The 21089-nt window shown below is 36.9% G+C and overlaps 1 protein-coding gene across 1 annotated transcript in view; it reads left to right on the top strand.

The window, feature by feature from the left end:
* Positions 1-21089, top strand: part of ARSB (arylsulfatase B) — a 62215-nt gene that overhangs the window by 7377 nt on the left and 33749 nt on the right. The window lies entirely within an intron of this gene.

Raw genomic sequence — 21089 nt, 5'->3', positions numbered from 1 at the left:
CAGACAAGCAAAACAAAAAAAGAACGAACGAAAGTTTGATGAAAATGTACTTATGTGTTTTGAATTTAGCAGCTGCTTCCTATAGCACTCAGAATCTTGGAATTTAATTTTGAGTCCAGATCTGTTTGCCTTATGATGTTATATTTACTAGGTTTTGGCTCTAGCAGGATTTGATAACTTGTCTATGCCTATTTCTGATTGCAATGTTTTTATATTTAGGACTGAAAGTAAGCAAAGACATATGGAAGACTATACCAGTATTTATTCCATATGGAAAAAATCCAGGCTTTGCTGAGGCTGGGGCTTGGTAGTTACTTCAGTAATGTTTATTCAGTACATTGTGGAATAAAACTAAATATATCTGAGCTAGAATTACAAGGTATGAGTGAATTAAAAAGACAAATTTGTTTTTTTTTGCCTATGAAACATTTATTTTTCTGGATGGTGACAGTGTACCTTGTTTTTTAACAGTGATTATTTTGCAATCAGTTGCAGGTATATTTCAACAAGAATCAAACAATTAGGAGAATCAAGTGCCTACTCTATCTAATGGGACTTACTTTGAGTTAATTGGCAGTTTAAACTTCCAGGACTTAAATTTAATATGATCAAAATGCATGGAAATTGGACTTAAATCAGGCAGGACAGGGGCCAGTGATTTGGGTCTTTTCAGTGTTCTCACTTTACTTCACGCAGTTATTCTTTACAGGCATAAAACATTGCATGCAATAAGGACCCAGTTTCGAAAACCAAGTGTTAGAACCACAAAACATTTTAAAAAGACCAGAAAAGGGAAAAAAACATGTCAAATTATTTGTTTTTTCTATATTTTGTTTAGTGCTTTTACAGGTGGTGTGTTTCAGAACGGACATTAGAACATGGTTGAAAAGAAACATGCGAGGATCTGCAGTTGAGGATCTCTTGCAGAGAGCTGTGCTGTGTCAGATCTCCCTGCACAGCTTCCAGGTCCTTTGGAACTGGGAGTCCTGCTGTGCACTGGTAGCTATAGTATGAGCATATGATTCTAGTACTATTTACCTCCAGCTCTTGAGATCATATCTTCTTGGAGAAGTGCCTCTTCCTGCCCCAAGTGCTGTTCTGGCATTGGGAGACCCTTTTTTAGTTTAGAGGGACACGGCAGGGGACACACACTTTTCTTCATGATCAAGTACTCTCTCCAAGAAAGTTCTTCCCATTTTGTGGGATTAAGAATCAATTTAAGGATTTCAATGAAGACTGCAAGGGAGAATCTAGGGAATAATAAAGTTTATCCATAAGTTTAATGAGCAGTGTTAAAAACACAGAATCATCATGCTTGTTCAGAGGAATTTGGGGGTGCTGGTGGCTGAGAGGCTGGACATGACCCAGCCAGGGGCACTGCCAGCCCAGAGAGCCACACGTGTCCTGGGCTGCATCCAGAGCAGTGTGGGCAGCAGGGCCAGGGAGGGGATTCTGCCCCTCTGCTCTGCTCTGCTGAGACCCCACCTGCAGGGCTGCAGCAGCTCTGGGGCCCAGCACAGGAAGGACATGGACCTGCTGGAGGGAGCCCAGGGCACGGCCACAGAAATTATCAGAGAACTGGAACACCTTCATTATTAGGACAGAGAGTTGGGGTTGTTCAGCCAGGAGAAGAGAGGGCTCTGAAGATATCTTACTGCAGGCTTTCAGTATTTTAAGGTTGGCTTATAAAAAAATATGAGAACAGAGTTTTTAACAGGATCTGTTGTGATAGGGCAAAGGGTGATGGTTTTAAACTGAAGTGGAACAGATTCAGACTGGATATAAGGAAGACATTTTTCATAATGAGGTTGGTGAAACACTGTAGCAGGTTGCACAGAGAGGTCGTGGATATCCCATCCCTGGAAACATTCAAGGTCAGGTTGGATGGGGCACTAAATAAGCTGATCTAGTCGAAGAAGTCTGCTCATTGTAGGGGAGGTTGGACTAGATGACTTTTATAGGTCCTGTCAAACCCAAACCATTCTAGGAGAAAAGCACTCCCTGTTTTGTTAGCTATGTGGTTTGATAAAGGTGTTGTTGAAAGTCTGTAGAGGAAAAAGAAGGCCCTATTTTTATGGTACATTTTACTTGATTCATTACTATTTCCTTTTTAGTTTAGGCCAAAATTCACACTTTTGTGTTTGTATCTCTCCATGCTTTAAAAGTCCTGTCCAATTTACAGGTGGTCATTTTGTATTTTGTATTATAGCAAGTAGCATTGCAACAAACATAATCTTCTGACTACTTCTCTGTGTTGACCTCAAACTGTAGATTTCTCTTTAGTGGGTACATATTTAAAAAACATAGAATATGATGTAGTATTTGGTCTTGTGGTAAGGGTTTTATTATTATTATTATTATACTCTTTCTGTATAGTAATTATTATATTATATTATATATTATAATATAATATATTATATTATAATTATTATACTGTTTCTTCCTATTTGTTATGGCTCAAGAGGGATTGCCTTGAAAACATGCCAGTTGACAAGTGGAAATACTGCACATTTTGAAAGAGTCTTATGAAAAGTGTAGAAGAACATAAGTTCCTCTTTAAAGTGGCCTGATGGATAGGATAAAAATGTAACTTCATTATTTTCGTCATTAGCAAAGTCAGACTCCATCAGTATGTCCTGTAAATCAACCCTCTTTTTGAGGCGTCTTTTTGAAGACAGGCTATTTCTACAAGTAAATAAGAAAAAAGTGAGCAGGTTCAATGGCATGTGGTGGTATATTTGTGTATCAAGTAGTAGCTTGAAAAGTCTTGACTGGTTTGATATGAAGTAGAATTTGCTTTTGTGGAGCATTTTTTACACTGCAGATGCAAGTAACTCTGTGCTAACGAGATCATTGATGAAAATAAAATAATTGCTTGTTTAAGCAAAACAGATGAAAATGAATGAAGCAGTGGTGGGTACCCATGGCCTTTTGATCACTTGAAATCAAAGAGAATGAGAGTGCGTGTTTCTCCTCTAAGCAGTCATAGGAGGCTGTAACTACCAATGTCCCTGAAGAGAGCCTCGATTTAAAATAAAGGTCATAAAAAGCATTAAAATAGTACAAATTTGGCTCAGAACTATTAACATGGGCTTTGAGTCCAAATTTTGCTTCAAATACAGAACTGTGATTTGAGGTAAGATTTGTTGTGAATACAATGTGATTGTAGTTTCTGCAAGGTATTACAAGAACTTGCCAATGTTAAAGCAAAGGAATATGACCCATAATTTCAGCTCGTATTAAAGCTACTATCCTTGGCTTTATTTAATATTCAGCTCTTTGTTATACTGAAACACTGTGGAGCAACACTCCTTTCTTCCAGTATTTCTTGCCATTTTAAAATGTGGATTAGCACTGTAATGCCCAGTAGTTGCCATAAGAGGGCTTTGAAAAGCAAAACACATATAACTTTTCAAGCCTTGGTTTACATTGCTAAGAGGAAACCACATAAATCCTTTCCATAATGGAGCATGTGACAGTGATGACTGTTTTCACTCCAAAAGACGGTCTTTTTATCATTGTAGAATTATGATTCATAAGAACAAAGATTGTTTTGGACATACTGATGTTTATAAAGTCTCTATCATAACCCTAGGGTTTTTTCCCCCCACAAAATTTCATACTACCCTTTTTTTTTTCCTTTTCTTTTTTTTTTTTTTTTTTCTTTCATTCCAGCCCACATATTGTGGCTTTTGACTAATGAAATATTGGGATTTTCTTTTTCCAATGCCTTCTTTGAGACTACAAATCCGACTTTCACTGATTTCGTAAGGGAATTTTTTTATCTTCTTGGTATCTCTGTGCAAAAATGAGCTCCTGCTCCTTCACTTTTGCATATAAGGGGCTTCACAGAGTTTTCTAATTGCAGATTGGCCAAGCCAACTGACTAGAGCAATTATTCTCTTGTCTGGGATGTCTGAGGTGCTAATTTTGAAGGTTGTGCTCTCAGATTTTATTATTGCAGATCTGAAGATTTGTTTTAATTGGTCTTTCAGAGGTTTCTGTGAGGTTTGGTGTGTTTTCAGTGAGGAATATGCCTGGGCGTCTGTGGCCTGAGCATCTGCTGCTTCCTAAGTGAAAAAAAGCACAGGTACCTTAGCTGCAAGCACCTTCAATTACACAGTTATTTGAGTTAATCTATTCCCTTTTTTTTTCTTCTTGTTTATTAAGTTTTATTTTTATTCTGGCAAAGGTTCTGATAGTTCACTGTATTTTCATCAGTTAGAATTGTTACATGTCAGTGACAGTGAAAGGTGCATGTGGTTGGTGTTTTGTACTCCAGTGCTGGCTTCTATTTTTGTTTTCAGGCTTTTTTCATGTTAAAAGTATGAGTGATAATTTAGAAATTAAAAAACACCTTCTCTGTCATATTATGCAGATAATAATAATGAGAATACATTTTTGAGAATATGTTATCAAAGGTGAAAATGGATTTAAGGTCAAGGAAATGGATTTAAGATCAATACTGATAGACGTTGATAGACAATATATTGACTCCCTCCTCCCCTCCCCTTTTAAAATCCTATAAAAACCCAGAACATGTTGTAGGAAGTGTTTGTTTATCTTCCATTCCATCTAGCATTAATCCCTCCCCACCCTCCCAGATTTTTCCATGCAAAACGTAACACTGCAAAGCCAAGTTCCTGAACAGCGAGTAACCTCATACCAGAGATATTAGCTGCTTTTTTGTCTTCATGGTTAAAAACTCCATCATAAGTTGAATCTTGTCTTTTGCTTCCTGTTTTTAGCATATGCCAGTGCTTGAAGTGAAGTTCATTTGTAAATGAAACTTGGAAGTGAATTTTGCCCAAAATTTTGCAAACGGGCCAGTTTTGTGTAAAGCTTTGACTTAAGCATGTTAATAGTTATGCTAGTAATTTTTTCCTCAGAATGAGATGAATGCTGAAAATAGCTCATTTTGTGTATTAACAATAATGTTCAATAATTTCCCACAGCTCCCAAAACGTTGCCTTAAACTGTGAATACTATTAAATTATACTAGTTTTGTTCTCCATAATAATGTTTGAGAAGCCTTTATTCTTTGTTTCAGAATTTTCTACACCCAAAATGTGGTCAAGTTAACTTGTCCTGTCAGTGGGACAAATCCACAGTTTTCCTGACAGTGTCTTGTCTGACTTGCTGACTGCAGACATATGAACAGTTTGTCAGGTTATTCCTGTTGGTTTTGGGTTAAAATTTCCTTCCATATTTCTGTCACATCTAGTGATGGTGTGTGCTGGTGTAGACCTTGACAGGGTCTATAACTACTAAGACCTGTTTTAATTATTGAGTCTGCTCACAATGAAAGCACTTGACTGAAACTGTCTGTGCTAGCATTGCTACTGTCATGAAAACTGTACTAAGAAGCAAAAAAAAAAAAAAATTAAAAAAAAAAAAAAAAAAAAAAAAAAAAAAAAAAAAGAAAAAAAAATCAATGGGATGGAAAAAGGCATTTCCCACAAAAATGTTCTTTTGTAGGGCTAAGTCTGTAAGTAGTGGAAGCTTGCGTACATCAATTTCTTTTCCCATTAGATCTTTTTCCCCCCCAGTTTTGGAAAAGTCAGGAGAATAAGGAGGCAGTTTTGGTGAGTTGCAAAAAAACATAGAGGTTGATTTATAGGAGCACAGCTCGATAAAAGTTACTCTGTAAAAACTCAGTAAAGGTGTACAGTAAATGTTGCTCTGAAGCAGGAAAGGTATTATATTCCCTTGATAGAAAAAAAAACCCTATGGTTGTGTTTAAAGTACAATAAGAATTACATTAACAGAATTCTATATTAGAAGGTGTAGTTTTTGTTGTCCCTCTAATTGAACGGCTTTCAATAGTGTTTCCATCACACATACACAAATAAATCCGTATCAAGCACTGGAAATAAAATAATGTGTCAGCACTCTGAAGAAAAAGGGGCATTTCTGCCATTGAAAATTGAACATTCAAGGTTATTCTTCCCACTGTGAGTAAACAACATCAGACTGAAGTACACGACAGATGTTTCTTCATCAGCTGGTCTTACCAAATAATTTTGGTTCATTTTGTTGGAAATACGTGTTTCCTATAAGTCATCAGAGAGAGTGTGATTCTTCTTCACTCATACTTGAAGCATGACTGGAAGACGCAGCTACACATGGATCTTTCAGATGCAATGTGGGGAAGCAGGGAAGAACATGAGTTCAAATTAAGGGCAAAGTTATTCTCCAATTCATGCTGCGAGTCTCCTATCCACAGTGTAGATCTCTATTGTGTATTCTGTACTCTTTTTTTAATGAAACCTTAATGGGAGTTCTGCACTTGGAACTTGTACAGAGTAAGCATTATTTATGCTGTGAAGATCAGAGGGGAAAAATTTTACCCAAATGTGATCCTTTACCAGTATTATTGACAGGGCTCTCTGTTTAACTGTGACTCACAACAGAGCTTAAATCACACACACAAAGGGCTCTGAAGTCCTGTTCTGTGACCTAGACTTTCAGCAAGAATGTTGGAGGTCAAAAGTGAGATGCATATACAGAGCTGTACATTGATGCTGTCTAATGTTTGCTCATATTGTGTCTGTCACTAATAAGTGCTATTTAATTCCCTTTCACATATGCAAAATTCACATAAAAAGCTAAAAAAATGCCCAACCAAACCAAGCACTAGCTGCCTGCTTGTTTTGTTGATAATGGCAACTGATTGTGCTTTTCATTCAAAATTATGTACAACTATTAAGCATTACCTATTAGTAGACAATTAGACTTGTCTCCTGCTTATACACATTACTTCATTTTTAAATAACATAATACACATTAAATGATATGTGATGGCATCATGTCTGCTAAATACATATGAGCGTTTAAATTGTTGAATCACTTTTGCTTGTAGTTGCCATTCTTTGCTCTTTACTAATGTGAACTGTTACTGCCTCTGTAATTTCAATAGTCTTTAAAACAAAATCGTACAAAGTCCAGATTTACATTATGGAATACATATGTCAACACTGAATGTAAACAAAACTATGGGGGTTTGGCTCTTCTGTAGTCTCCCCATCAGAAATAGGCAGCAGGAGGAAAAGTATAGGAATAGGGGTTTTGTCCTACTTTCTGTCTTTTTCACTTGTTTGAGGTTGTTTGCATGTTACACCTTTTGTTTCTTTTTAGTTGCAGACTTCAGAAATCTGATTTGTAGAAATACTGAAAGTAGCATGAGTCATTTCATTGACACACTCTGTTTTCAACAATACCAAGACACTAACATTGTTAAAATGGATTTTTAAACTCTGTAGGTTACATATGAAATAATTTTGTAGCTAACTTTTAATATAATTTTCAGTTCTGCTTCAGTTGGATGGCCATCACACTGATCTCCATGTGGTTTCAATTAAGTTTAAGAACATGATTGCTGCTAAAGCCCCAGCCTGTGCTGGTGCCAGGGTTGCTCTGACCCAGGTGAAGCACGTTGCACTTGGTCTCGTTGAACCTTGTAAGATTCCTGTGGGCTCTCTCCCAGAGCTTGTCCAGGTCCTTCTGGAAGAGATCCTGTCCCTCAGGCATGTCAGCTGCACCACTTAGCTGGGTGTTGGCTGAAAATTTGCCAAGGGTACACTTGGTCCCACTGTATCATTGGTGAAAATATTAATCAGTGCTGGTCCCCATACTGACCCCAAGGGACACCACTGATCACTGATCTATGTCCAGACATTGAGGGATTGACTGGTTCTCTGAATGTGACCCTACAGCGTAATTCGTTATGCTGTGAGCAGCCCACCCATCAAATCCATCCTTCCAGTTTGGACAGAAGGATGTTTTGGGGGACTGTGTCAAAGGTTTTATAGAAGTCCAGATAAATAACATCTGTAACCTTTCCCTTGTCCACTGATGCAGTCAATTTGTTTTAGAAGGCCATTGGGCTGATCTGACAGGACTTGCCCAGAGGTCATGCTGACAGAACAGTAGTCCCCAGAGTCATCCTTTATACCCTTCTTAGATGTTTATCTTTTCCAGTCACCTGGGTTTTGCCCTGACTGCCATGAGTTTTTAACTATCACGGAGAGCAGAGATTGGCAACACTATCAGTTTCAGGCCTCTGGGATGCATTTTGTCAGGTCCTGTAGATTTATGTAAATTCCTCAGGTGGTCATGAACCTGATCTTCTCTTACAGTTGCTCCCTTTCTTGTGGTACTTCCACTCAAGAGGTGTGAGAAAAGAGACTGTCAGAAGAAGACTGAGGCAAAATGTTGTTGACTACCTCAGCCTTTTCCTCATTCTTTCTTACCAGTTTGTCATTCACCTCCATTGTGAGAGAACTCCGTTCCTCTGACCTTCCTATCCTGGCTGTAAAGCCCTTGTTACTCATTACATCCCTTACCAAGGGATGCACAGCTCCAGCCATACCTTGATACGTGCCTTAGACTGCATCCTTATACTCTTCCTGTTTCAGGAGTACCTCTTGCAGAATACCTGTTTGCCCTTCCACATTACAAAATGCACTGCCTGTACATTTTCTTCTTGCCCCTTAGTTTTACCAGTAGGTTGACTCTGCCATTGCCTTGCTTCCCTGATTTCTTATGCCTGGGGTTCAGGAATTTTTGCCCTCTGTGTCCTTAAAGATCTGTCAGCTCTGTTCCGCTCCCTTGTTCTCAAGGGCATTTTCTCAGGGAAGGTCTTATTGACTAGCTTCTTGAAGAGCTGGAAGTTTGCCTCCCTGCAATTCAGGATCCTGTCTTCACTCTTTACCTGGCCCATATCTCTCAGGACTGAGAACTCTACCAGTACATTACATTATAGAAAGTAATACAAAATTATCAAAATGTCATTTCTTAGTTTTTCACAATTTTTTGAGTATTTTTTCAATAATTGCCTAATAGTACTAAAGCAAAGTTTGCTATTTTATATGCATGCATTTTTAGGTTTCCTTTGTAACTGATAAATATTGTTTGAAACAACGCAGAACCATCTGACACAAAGCTTTAGTATTTATTTAGAAATATAGCTTCTCCAAGGGGCTTACTTTGTCAATCAGTGACAGCCCTATAGAAACACAGGGAAAATCAATCATTGATTCACTTGGGAAAGAAGCATGCAGTGTTGCCTGGTCTGGGTTAAGAATTTGGAAGAAGTTGCAGGTGTGGTAAGATGGCCTTAGTCAAATGAGTAGTATCTGAAAAAGGTTATTTGAATCCCTGCTGAGATGTTTTGGATCTGTTTTCCTTCCCTGCTTTTTCTTTTTTTTCATATATGTCCATATAAACTATGGGTTGATTAGTACATCTGTTTTGTATATTTATGAATATTCCAGAATTAAAGTATGCTGCTGAGCTAAACTCTACAGAAGAATGTGAGAACTTTCAAATAAAAGCTCTGCACTACTGTTCTTTCTTTCACTCTCCATTATTTCATGTTATTCTTATACATAGAACATAATGGACCAATATTGGTGGGCAGTATTGGTTTAGTGTCCATTAAAAAAGTAAGATTTTCACTCTCTGCCTTAATTTATGGGAGAGTAAAACCAGCAGAATTTATTTAGATGGTCAGAATATAGACGTGCTGAATGCAAAGGAAGCCATATGTTTTACAGATCATTGAGTTAAAAATACCAGAGAAACACTGAAATCCATGAGCATGTTAGTTACTAGGCAGTGGATGCTAAGATTTGGCCACAGGTAAGTATATGAGATTATGTCAATGTCTGATGTGAAAATGGCTTGGAGAGCTCTTACTGCAGGTTTTTTTTCCTCTCTTCATCCTAACACTGAAACTAATAAGCTGATTTCCTCTCCTTTTGGAAGGTTCCTTGTTTGTTTTTTTCAGTTCCTTACGGCTTGGTCTTAATCATTCCTCTGCTTTCTCTAAACCTCTTTATGCCCTTTTGAAATCTCTGTTTCTAGACATCTTCACATGCCTCCTATGACTGGAGTATCTGTCTCTTATAATACAGCATCTATCTTTGCATTTCTCTTTAAGCAGGAAGAAACACTCCCTCTTTTATCTGCACTTTGAGCACTGCTGCTGTGTGGAATGCTGCCTGTGCTTGCTCTTACATTTGACCTCCAATTGTGTTTTCTCAAGTTAAAATACAGCCAGAGCTTTGTGCACATTGAAGTGAGCTGACCCTGAATCCTGTATTAAGATTCCAGAGTAGCTTGAACTGGTTGGGAAGAATCAGAAGTCTGCAGTGGTAATTTCGCTTATGTTTTAGAGTAAATGGCTTTAACGTACAACACATAAAACCAAATAATGCAGCAAATGTAATGCAGGTTTTTCATTACTGACTTCTTGTATTGTAGATGATCTCCATGTTTAGGCTTTGCAAAAGATTGTTACTGATCACTGCAGAGAACTGGATGTATTGAAGCATTGTACTGCTTCTCATGACTTGGAAAAGTATACTTTATCAAATCAACAATGAGATGTGCTGACATCTGGTATGCAGAACCTAATGAGAGTTTTAATATTTGTATCTCTTTAAGTTTGCTTTGTCTCCTTTCTGTTTGCACTGAAGCATTGTAACACATTTTACAATCAAATAAGCATTTGCTACAAGTGGATGTAAAGAAAGACATCCTCTGCAAGTTTTTTTGGTTAAGTCCAAATTTTTTCAACACTATTCTTCTGTTACTCATGGGGGTTATAAAACCAAAAGGTGCATTCCATTACTTTTCTCTGTGACGTTGTACATAATTGCAGTTCTGACTGCAGAGGATATTAATTGATATCTGCCTACTTGAATGTATCACACATTCTGCTGCCATCAACCTGTGTTCCAGTGATTTCACAGGATTGTAAAAGCAAAGCCTTTGTTTAAAACAATTTAATAGTTAGATTTTACTGGCCACAAATGGTTTGCATTGACTTGGAGAGAGAAACTTTTGGTGACCATCCATTGCAGTTTATTAGAAAATCAAAGGTACCAGAAAGAATACAAGGGCAAAAAAACCCCAAGAACAAAAAAAAAAAAAAAAAAAAAAAAAAAAAAAAAAAAAAAAAAAAAAAAAAAAAAAACAAAAAAAAAAAAAAAAAAAAAAGAAAAAAAAACCAAAAAAAAAAAAAAAAAAAAAAAAAAAAAAAAAAAAAAAAAAAAAAAAAAAAAAAAAAAAACCACCAAAACAAAAACAAAACTAAAAGGAAAAATGCATACCTCAGGTGGAAGAATAGCTGTGTAGACAGTGATGCTGATGTGTGGGGCTAAGGTCAAGGGCTTTTTCTGCCCACAGGTGTCTCCTTTCACAGGCAATTGCCCCTGAGGTCTCTCAGCTGCTCAGGGCCTGCACGTGGCTTCCTGTGATTATCTCCAAGTGACCTTGGGTAGCTTGAGCATTTTAAATAGCTATAGTGGTTTCAGTTTATTAATCTAGATAATTTTGACATAACTGTGTGAAGAGTAAGCATACTTACAATCATATCAGCCTTTTTTAGGGATTGTTTGCCCCTTGTGTGATCTGAAAGGTTTTAATTACCTCTGTTCTTTAAATTAGTTCAGTAAGAGCTTTCCTGCAGCCTAAGGCAAATGAGGAGATAGGCTTTGGGAAAACATGGACCTGAAGACCTTGCCTGATTTAATGGGTCACGTATTCTGTAATCCCAAGAGAAATCTGTGGTAGGATTTAGTAAAACTCCCCTGCTAAAGTGGGCGTAGAGGGAATATATGACTTCTGGACTCACCAATATATGAGTCAGGTAGTGGTTACTCATGAGGGCAGAAGTCCTTTTCAAGGAAGATAAAACTGCAGCTGTAAATGTGGAGATTAGGGGAGTCACCACTTGAGATGCATCCATCACCTCTAGCCACCCCTCATTTGCAGTGACCTACCCTATGACTTAATACTTCTTAATGCAGGGTTGGACTAAGCAGGCTGAGGAAGGATCATGTAGGTGGTTTGATCAATGATATAAATGAGATGATAAATTCTTACTGCTGGTGGCATCAGGGATGTCAAGCAATGGTGGAGAAATTAATTTGGTAAGCATAGGTTGAATCACAAAGCAGATATGCTTTATGGCTTTAATATCACTGTATTAGATAAGAAATTTGAAGAGAAAAGAAGGCAAGATGTCTTCTGAAAATGATAGGATTGGCCTATTTCCGAAGTATGGGTGTACTGTGAATCATTTGACCATCCAGGCCTAAAGCTCATATGTAATGAAATACCATCTTTGAGCAGAGAAATCTGTTAGTGTAGTTCGGATTTTTCTGCTTCTTTCCCACTTTTGGGAGTGGAAAAAGAAAAAAAAATACTCTGTAAAGGATAGAGTTTCCAGGGTAAATGTTCTAGGGAATGATCATTAGGCACAAAACCATTAAAACTATAATGCCCACAAGGAGCAAAATATGCAATTTGACTATTCTGTTGAAGTCTACAGTCGTTTCTGTTGTACATATTAACAACTCCCCTTCAAAATATCTGAGAATTATAGCGTATATTTGAGGACTGAATGTGGTCTGTACAGCTAGATGTTGCCAAGAGGAGAGATTTCAGGATTCAGGAAATATGAACTAAAGTGGCAGAAAGTTCAAGGATTATGATACTGGAGAAAGGTTGGATCTTGCCAAGAGGAAATTGCTGGTGACCTTACTGAACTAGCATGGTGCAGGCAGATTGCAGAGATTCAAACATGGGAGTAATTAAAGAGGGCATGTTTTGGCATGTAGCTGGGGGGAAAAATAATAAAATTGGAATAAAATAATCATTAATAAGTTAAAAATTTTGAATTTAAGTGTTCCTTCTTGTCACTCACTTGAATGTAGCATTGATGTGACAGAGTGAAGGAGGGGAGAGTATTAGGCACAACTGTAAATGCTAGTTTTTTTCTCATTTTTGGAGAACACATGTTCAGTTTTGTCCAGCTTAACATCCGTTTTTTAGATTCAGCAGTATATTATTCAACCATTGTTACTTGTAACCAAGCAAAGGTATTAAAGAAAGGAATAACATGCAAAACATATTCTGAATCACTCACTCAGCAAATAGCTTGCTTGCCATTTCCCTGCCTGGAAAACATAGCGCGTTTCTGAAGAACGGATATATGGAAACTGGTTAAAAACCTTACTTTGGTCATTAGAGGGAACAGATACAGAACTCTTCAGAACAGATTCCATTACTCTCCATTACTAGTGTTTCTCTATCACCATATTAACTTATAAAATAACCCATTTCCTCCCCAGCAATCTTGGTTGCATTTAGCAAAAGCTGAGGTGGCTGTTGGGAGAGCCTTAGACAAAGCTGGAAGAGTGCCTATATGAGATGAGAAAATGGTTGAGTTTCCATCTTGTTCAATAAATGTACCTGTTTCTTTTCATCATAATCTCTCAGAGAATAACACAGACTCCAGCAGGCAAAACAGTTACAACTGGTCACAATACGATTAGCCTTTCTCATCCCCTCTGTAAGACTTTTAGTGTTATAAAGAATGTAATTTTCTTCACTCTTTGGAGTAAAGAGTTTCAGTTTTTGTGGTTTATGTGCTCGGTGTGAGAATTAGTGTATGGACACATACGTCTTCCTAAGGTGCATGCTGCACTTTTTAAAAATGTCCCCTGTGGTAAGTAATAACTAAAGACTTTTGTTTCATTTTTATATTATTTTGCCAGCAGGTATGTGTTTCTTTCTGGTAATGAACTCAGTCAGTATATTTTGGGTATAGCTAGGGCCCCAAGAGATTAAGAACTCAAACAAAAGTGATGTAAAAAACAGATGTAAATCTGTCCAATGGCCGGAATCAAGTCATCCTTTGCACAGTGTAAAACCAATGCATGTGTCTAAACTTAAGAAGAAAAAAAGACATCTGGCTTATAGAGGGTGAAATATTAAAGTGGTAGACACAGAGGAGGGGTTGGGTTACTACTGGATGGCCAAGGATCAGCTGTAATACTCTTGGCATGCAGGAGTGGCCCTGCCACTCCTGCTTTTAGGAATGGATTTCTAAATTCCTTGCACTGAGGTTTCTGCTGTTCCTGAGCTGACTGGGGAGTTTCATCATGGGGCAGTTTTCCCTTTCTGCAGGTGATGGTGTTGGGAGGTGCCTATCTGCACCATCTTCCTGTGTACAGGCTGGGTTGGACTTTGTGCAGCCCTGTTCTTTCTCCCCAGCCTTTCTCCCAAAACCTTTCCCAGCTGTATCCTGATGTGCTAAACTGCTTAAATTAACTCCAGATTGCTCTGTTTATTGTGTGCCAGAGGAGTGACAGAAGGCAATCAGAGCAGCTTCCTCTCAAACAAACTCCAAGAAAGAGGGGGTGCAGGATATTAGGATGGAAAATATGGGTTCTGGGAAGAACCCTGGGGCTTTATGCCTGTATATTAGATTAGGTCTCTGCTGTTTGCATTTTAATTCTAAGTTTTGGCAGCTTCGTGTCCCTGGAAGTGGGTTTTTGGGTTGCTTTTTCTTTTTTGTTTTTCTTTTTTCTTTTTAAAAGAAAACAAAAAGTTTGTATGGTCCAAGTAGTAATTTCTTCTCTCCCTCTCAAATGTCACTTGAGAAGAGTGAAATAATGCTCCTCTAAAGTTATCAGTCTCCCTGTGGGCCATGTGCACTTCAGTGCCTCTGCTTCATGTGAAGTCAGTGACCTCTTTTCTTGTATATGACTCTGATCAGCAGTAAATGTGAAACTAAGACTAGTTTCCACCAGCTCCTGTCTTCACAGTTGGGATAGCATCCTCTTTTCTGACCTTACAACGTGCAGCCTAAAGTACAAATGTAGCAGGTCTGAGGTCAGATCTTTCCGTACATCTGAAGGTGTGGTTTTGGCTGGTTGCTGCTTATAAAGAGTATCTGTAAGCACAATAAAAACATCCCTCCTTCCTGCTTTTTTTCTTCCAAAAGCTGCTATAAATATGCATCCTAATTAGATCCATAATATTATTTTGATAATAGCACTAGGCTTGTTCTAAGACAGTCTTAGACACTTCCAGAAGTAGAGGAAGAAACCCAAACCTATGCAGAATAAACTTCTGAATGCCTTTACTGCATAAAAACACCTAGGTGCTGCCAGCTGTTGGACAGTCTCTGCACTTAGAAAATTTAATGTGTAAAATTCAGTGCTTCCCAGCATATTTTTGGTCGTATGTCAGCCTTATCCTGTCCTCCTCTTATTATTATCTGTTTACCATATGGACATATCTCTTCTGTTTGGTAGGGAGGGATGGGGGATGCTGAACATCCTTCTGAGTTACAACAGTTATTTTTTAAAATGCAATGAGGGAGCATATGGGAGAGATTCTGTTCCATTTAGCAAAGAGGAACCACCTTAGTTTCACTCTTATCTTCACAAAACCATTAATATATTAATCAGAAGCAAGAAACTGGAATGGGAGTCATTATTGACACATTGCGCCTTCAAACTTTTTATGCACATATTTTGTGTTAGATTACATATAGTTGATGGCTTTAGGATGGTAGCAGCCTTTAGTTTCAGGATTAAAAGGTTTTTTTTTTTCTAATTTTGAAGATGCTTTAATTTGATAACATATTGAAGTATCCTGCATTATAAAATAAATTGAAGTTGTTTTTTTCTTCTGGTCTGTACTCACTTCAAAAATATTGTGTGGCTTTAGACAAGGCTTTCAAACAGAGCTTGGCTCAGTTTGCAATATCAGACAGATGTGTGCTAGATCAGCTTACTGCAGGGGCCCTTGAGGAGAAATCAAAGAGCATGGGAGTTTTCTATTGCAGCTTTAGAGAAATAAATCAATTCAAAAAAAGACTAGGAGCTAAAGTACAGGTGGAAGACAAAAAAAAAAAGCTGGGGCATGCTGACATTGGATTTGAGAAGTACTGTAGGTACATAAGGATTATTTGGCAAACTGCTTTCAGAAAAAAGGAGACCTGGGTGTTGGTAGCCAGGAGCCAGAAATGTTATACTAGATCTTTAGAGATTCTAATGATTGGTTAAAGTTATCATGAGTACATGATAAACAAATACTGAATTGATTCATGATACCTAATTGTATTTGTATAATCCTAGATATTTAAAGTTTTCTTCTTTCTTTGCCCTTGCAGATTTATTATTTCAAATTATTTATTTGGGCTATGTTCTGAATAGGATAGTAGTCTTTTTACAGTCAAAGATTTTCTTGGCACATAGCACTTCATTGCACTTGATTTCTCCCACCTTTTTTTTTTTTTTTTTTTGACTGATTCCTAATCAGTCAAATCCTAAATGTTGGTCGGTTATTTCTTGCTCAGTGGGTATATGAGTTATATACATACAGATGTGTTAAAATTCTGGATAGCTATTTTAAAAAAAATAATATAAGTAGATATCTAAGAAGTCTTTAAATTTGAAGACCTCAGAAATGTAAAACATTTAACATGTTTAATTTTGTGTGTGTCTGTGTGATATCAAGCACTTTTGGTCTTCTGTAACTTACTGCTAAAATTTATTTGTGCAGAATTTGTTGTGCACTGAGGTATACAGAGAAAAACAGTTCAGAAATACCATATTGGATTGTTGTGCTGGAAGAGAACTTTTTTCCTTAAGATTGTAATTCTTCTGGTAGTAATTAAATAATTACTATTGCATTTTCTAAAATTATTGTCATAAAGATTTTCTGTATTACTCCTTGTTCTACAAATGCCAAATACATTGTTAAATTTACCTTGAGAATTAAGATTATTTGGACATATACTTAAAATTACATTTCTGATACTGTAATCAAGCTTGTATAATATGTATCACAAACTTAAACACACTTATATCATCTCAGCAGAGTGGAAGATGCAGAATAAATTGAATTATTTTAATAAATAAATAAATTCAATAATTAAATAATTAATTTACATAAATTAATAATTTACATAAACTGTCTTTAATTTAATAATTAAATTAAAGACAGTTTATGTAAATGAGGAGTATTTTTGTGAAATAGTCCTAATTCTGACTCAAGTAGTCAGCAAGAGTGATTTTTTTTCCCCTTAAGGGGACTTATAGGTAGCTCTTTATTATTTGAACTAAGAAAATGCAAACTGAAGAGAAGTGCTGGCATGAAAACTGCTTAATAACAGCAACAGATACAGTCCTGGATGAATCTTTGGAGAAATTCCAGGAAACCCGCTCGGAAGAGCTTGTCTAGAGCAATTTGCCAGGCATGTCAACGGAACTGTGGGGTGTAGCTCAGTTGTGGTTGAAAGAAGAATGCAGCAACCTGAGTGGTCACAAGGGAGACAAAAAACATATGCTCTGTTAGGAAGAAAAATAAAATTCACTTTTCTGTAGTGTAATTGAAACAAGGCCTGGTCTGTTCTAACAAAAGAGGTAACTGTACAAGATGACACATTGTTTCTTTTGGGGGATTAAAAAAAAAAAGGCAAAAAGTTTTAATGTATTATTTATTGCTTTTAACGTACACACTTAAGCCCTATCTAAGACTTGACCAAAAAAAAACCAGCAAGGAATGTCTTTAAATGAAGACTAATTTCTGGCCTATTTGCAGAGAAAATAGTACCTCTGTTCTAAACCATTAATATGAGGCAGGATTGTGATCAAAAGCTGCTAAGATAGCATGTGCAGGCAGTACAAGTCACAGGAGGAAGTACCTTGGTCCACATGTCCACACGTGGAGAAGCTAGGGTGTTGCCTATACTGTATTTAGGTGATCTTTGGAAACTCTTATTATAGTGTTTTGCCTACTATCCAAAAAACAACCTATAAAGGTCTCTTTATAGCTTTTTTAATAAGTTTTTCATTCCACTGCATAGACAAGAATAGATTTTTTTTTTTTTAATGTGTACAACTTGGGGAGATTAAGCTTGCCTTATTAGAATGAGCTGGCCTTACACAGCATTACAGTACTTGTTTCCATTTAGTTTCCTTTCCTAAAAATAACTTTCAAACCCATTGATCACTCTAAACTGAATTTCTCAGAGAAGTGATCTTTGGTGCTTAAACAAACCTATTAATGCTATTAATATTTCCCCGAGTTCAGTAACTACTGTGAATTTTTCTTGGCAATGAATGCATGCAGACAAGAGATGATTATGATCCTGGGAAGGACATTTGTCAGAGTTTGTTCTTAAGTCAACACTTCTACCTTTTTTTGGTTTTCTATTGTCTAGTGATGTACAAATCCCATACAAAGCTTTCCCCATAGTTGTGAGCATCTATTTCCAATGGTGTCTTTATAGTGCAAAGCAGACTGTTGCTTCAGTTCCAGGGTAATTTTGTAAGAAAGTGAGTTCATCCAAAGACTTGAATCCATGCTTCATTAATTATTGCTCTCAGAATTGTTTTATTGATGTTTTTTATTGTTCATCTCTTCTTTAAAGAAATCTTAGTCATTAAACTGCTCGCTAGCTACACACATCCCACATCACTGTATATATACACTGCGCTAGTCAAAATGTTTGGCAGCTGGCAGCTCTTCAGAGAAGTATTTGGGAGAAACAGAAGGGCCTCTCTGTATAGTTTTGTTTATTGATTCCCTTAAAAACTCCTGCAAAACATCTCTTACAGTTTAGAAATTACAGATTTAGCAAATTAAACTCTTTCTCATGTATATGACAATGAATATTAATTACAAAAGCAGATGTTTGTGAGAAGAACATTTGCCTTCATTTTTAAAGTTGTATTGTATATTGAAGACACATAAGCTTTACTTTACATCTGTTTTTCTTATGTTGAAAGGTTTTTATTAAGTATATTTTTTTAAGTAACCCTTCCTCTTCTTTCTTTTTAATAAGAGGACCACAGTAGTTCCAAAGGCAATCACCTGCATTTTAAGAATAGGTTATATTCTCTGTTTTTCTGTGTCGAAAATATGTCCTATTTTCACCTAATTTGTTCTGGAATGGAGGTACATTTTGACATATTTTTGTTGTTTTTGCTTGTTCCATTGAAGCTGATGTTGATTCAGCTTTGATGGAAACTACATTTTAAAGTAGGCAGGATGCTTCTGTTGCTCTCCTTTATTCTCTTGTTTTGTCATTTACCCAGCATATATATGCTGTGCATTTTTTCACTGCTGGTGGTGGTGCCTGCTACAAATTCTGTTTCAGCCCATTCTTGTATTAGTGAGACTGGCTTTTCCCCATATTCTCATTTGTTGCCTCAAATTTCACCTTGTAGAAGAAAATTCTGTGAGAACGGAAATAAAGCATCTAGGTACCCCCTCATTAAAATGCATAATAAGAGTGATTAATGCTGTGAGAAAAAGAGTAGCTAAACATCTCTCAAAGCAAACCAAGCAAGGAATAAAGCTCTTTAAAAATGTGTGAAATGTGCTTCTATTAAAGAAAGAAAACAAACCTGCATAAATTGGCTAAATAATGCTTATACCAAGTGGCATAATTTCTAGATGCAGCCTTATTAACTCCCCTTTCATCCTTTCTTCACAGACAAGAGCTGGTTAGTTTTACAGTTTTTTAATACCCCTAGTCATGGGTACTGCTGTAGTCTAAATTATGTAGATGTAATTGCAAAAATTATTCTTACAGATAAGAAACATACATTTTCCACACTATTTCAGAATTTTTAATGAAAATCATATTTGATGTTTGTCTCCAGCAAAGAAATAATGAAGTGTCATGCCTGGGGGAGGCTTGTGTTTTCAGCAGAAGTAGCAAGGCTGAAACTTTAATTCTAAGCAATCTTATAAATGAGGTCCACAAGATGTAGGTAGCTTGATTCCAAAAGCTTTGCTCTGGAGACTGTTCTGACATAAGATAGTCATGGAGAGAAACGGTTACAAACATGTGTGATAAATAGTTCAGGAAATATTGTTTTGAAATAGATTTAGAATTGGGTATGAAGCCTGTGTAGAATATGAAGGAACAATGAATTAATTTGTCTCACACCTAAGTGTGTGTTTTAATCTAATGTGAGTTTCCACTTGGAATTAGTTCCATGTTTGAGATACTTGGGTAAAATGGCATAAGGAGTTAGTGAGGAATAATTTCTTTGGGAGAAAATGAGGGTGGCTGTGCTTCCACAGATGAAGGATCTGTCTAGCCAGGCACCCACTCTCTCTGGCAATTCTCTGTGGCACAGGTCTAGGAAACTTTTGTGAAAACTTGCAAATCTTCAGCAGTTTGTGGCTGAAGTAACTCCTGCGACTGAGGTGATGTGTTTTCATATAGGAACTGTATAATTTTTTCAACTTTAACTCCTTTCTGAACCCATGCATACCTTTATCATCAATATATACATCCGCAGCTCTTGATTTAGAGGAAATGTACCTGAACACACACACGCACAGCGGTGCCCATCTTGTCTCTTGCTGTGCAGACATACTTCTGGAGGTAAAACAAGGACCAGAACAGCAGTTACAGTCCTGAATGGGCTTTCTGTCAGGTCTGTACTCCATGCAATCAGTGGCTTCTTGTTTATTCCCTCTCCCTTTATTATTTAGTAGTTAGCTTATTATTTTATTAATTCAGCTCCCATTAGGTTCTTTCACTGTTATGTAACCAACTGCTCTTTTACAAACCGTGGGTATTTGAAGTTCTCAATAACATTTCAGACTGTGTGGAAGGTGTTGCTTACATGCAAGCTGCTAGTGACACATCATTTGCGTTCTGCCTACCTAGAAAGGAAACAGACCTTATTAATCAAAACACAAACCATCCTTTTCTCTCCTTCAACACTTTCTTAACTCAGTCAAGAAATTACACAAGAAGGAGCAATTGAACACAAATTCCCAAGGAAGGAAAAAGTAATGTTTTAGCAATGTTAGAATGAGCAGTCAAATGAGGGGGATGAACCTTTGTTTCATGTATTCATTGTTTTTTTCATTTGCATATCAGATCAACTATCAAAACACAATTTTCCCCCCTTTCATTTAAACTTGATGTACTGTTAATAAAAGACACAAGTTTTTACAGAATGTGTGTTAGATAGACTCCTTTTATCAGGGAATTTAATGTGTAGAGAAACTGGCAGAATGTGAATGTTTTTACAGAAAGCAAGGAAAAAGTAAGTATCATAAAGATTTGACTGTAACCTGAGAAGTGCAAACTTCTCTCTCACTATTCTTCAGAAATACCACCTACTTCTATAATTTCCTTGCTACATTGTTGCTGATAATCAGGAATTAGAAGAACCCTCCTGTACTGCTATTGAACTGATAGAGACGGTGAGCAGTCTGTGATACAAGGGAGGTATGTGAAATACTTAAGG

Source organism: Pyrgilauda ruficollis, unplaced genomic scaffold (genome assembly GCF_017590135.1).
Source record: "Pyrgilauda ruficollis isolate IOZ18807 unplaced genomic scaffold, ASM1759013v1 scaffold25, whole genome shotgun sequence".
Taxonomy (NCBI): Eukaryota; Metazoa; Chordata; class Aves; order Passeriformes; family Passeridae; genus Pyrgilauda; species Pyrgilauda ruficollis.
Note: the sequence above shows the minus strand (reverse complement) of the source record. Positions and strands in the feature narration are given on the sequence as shown.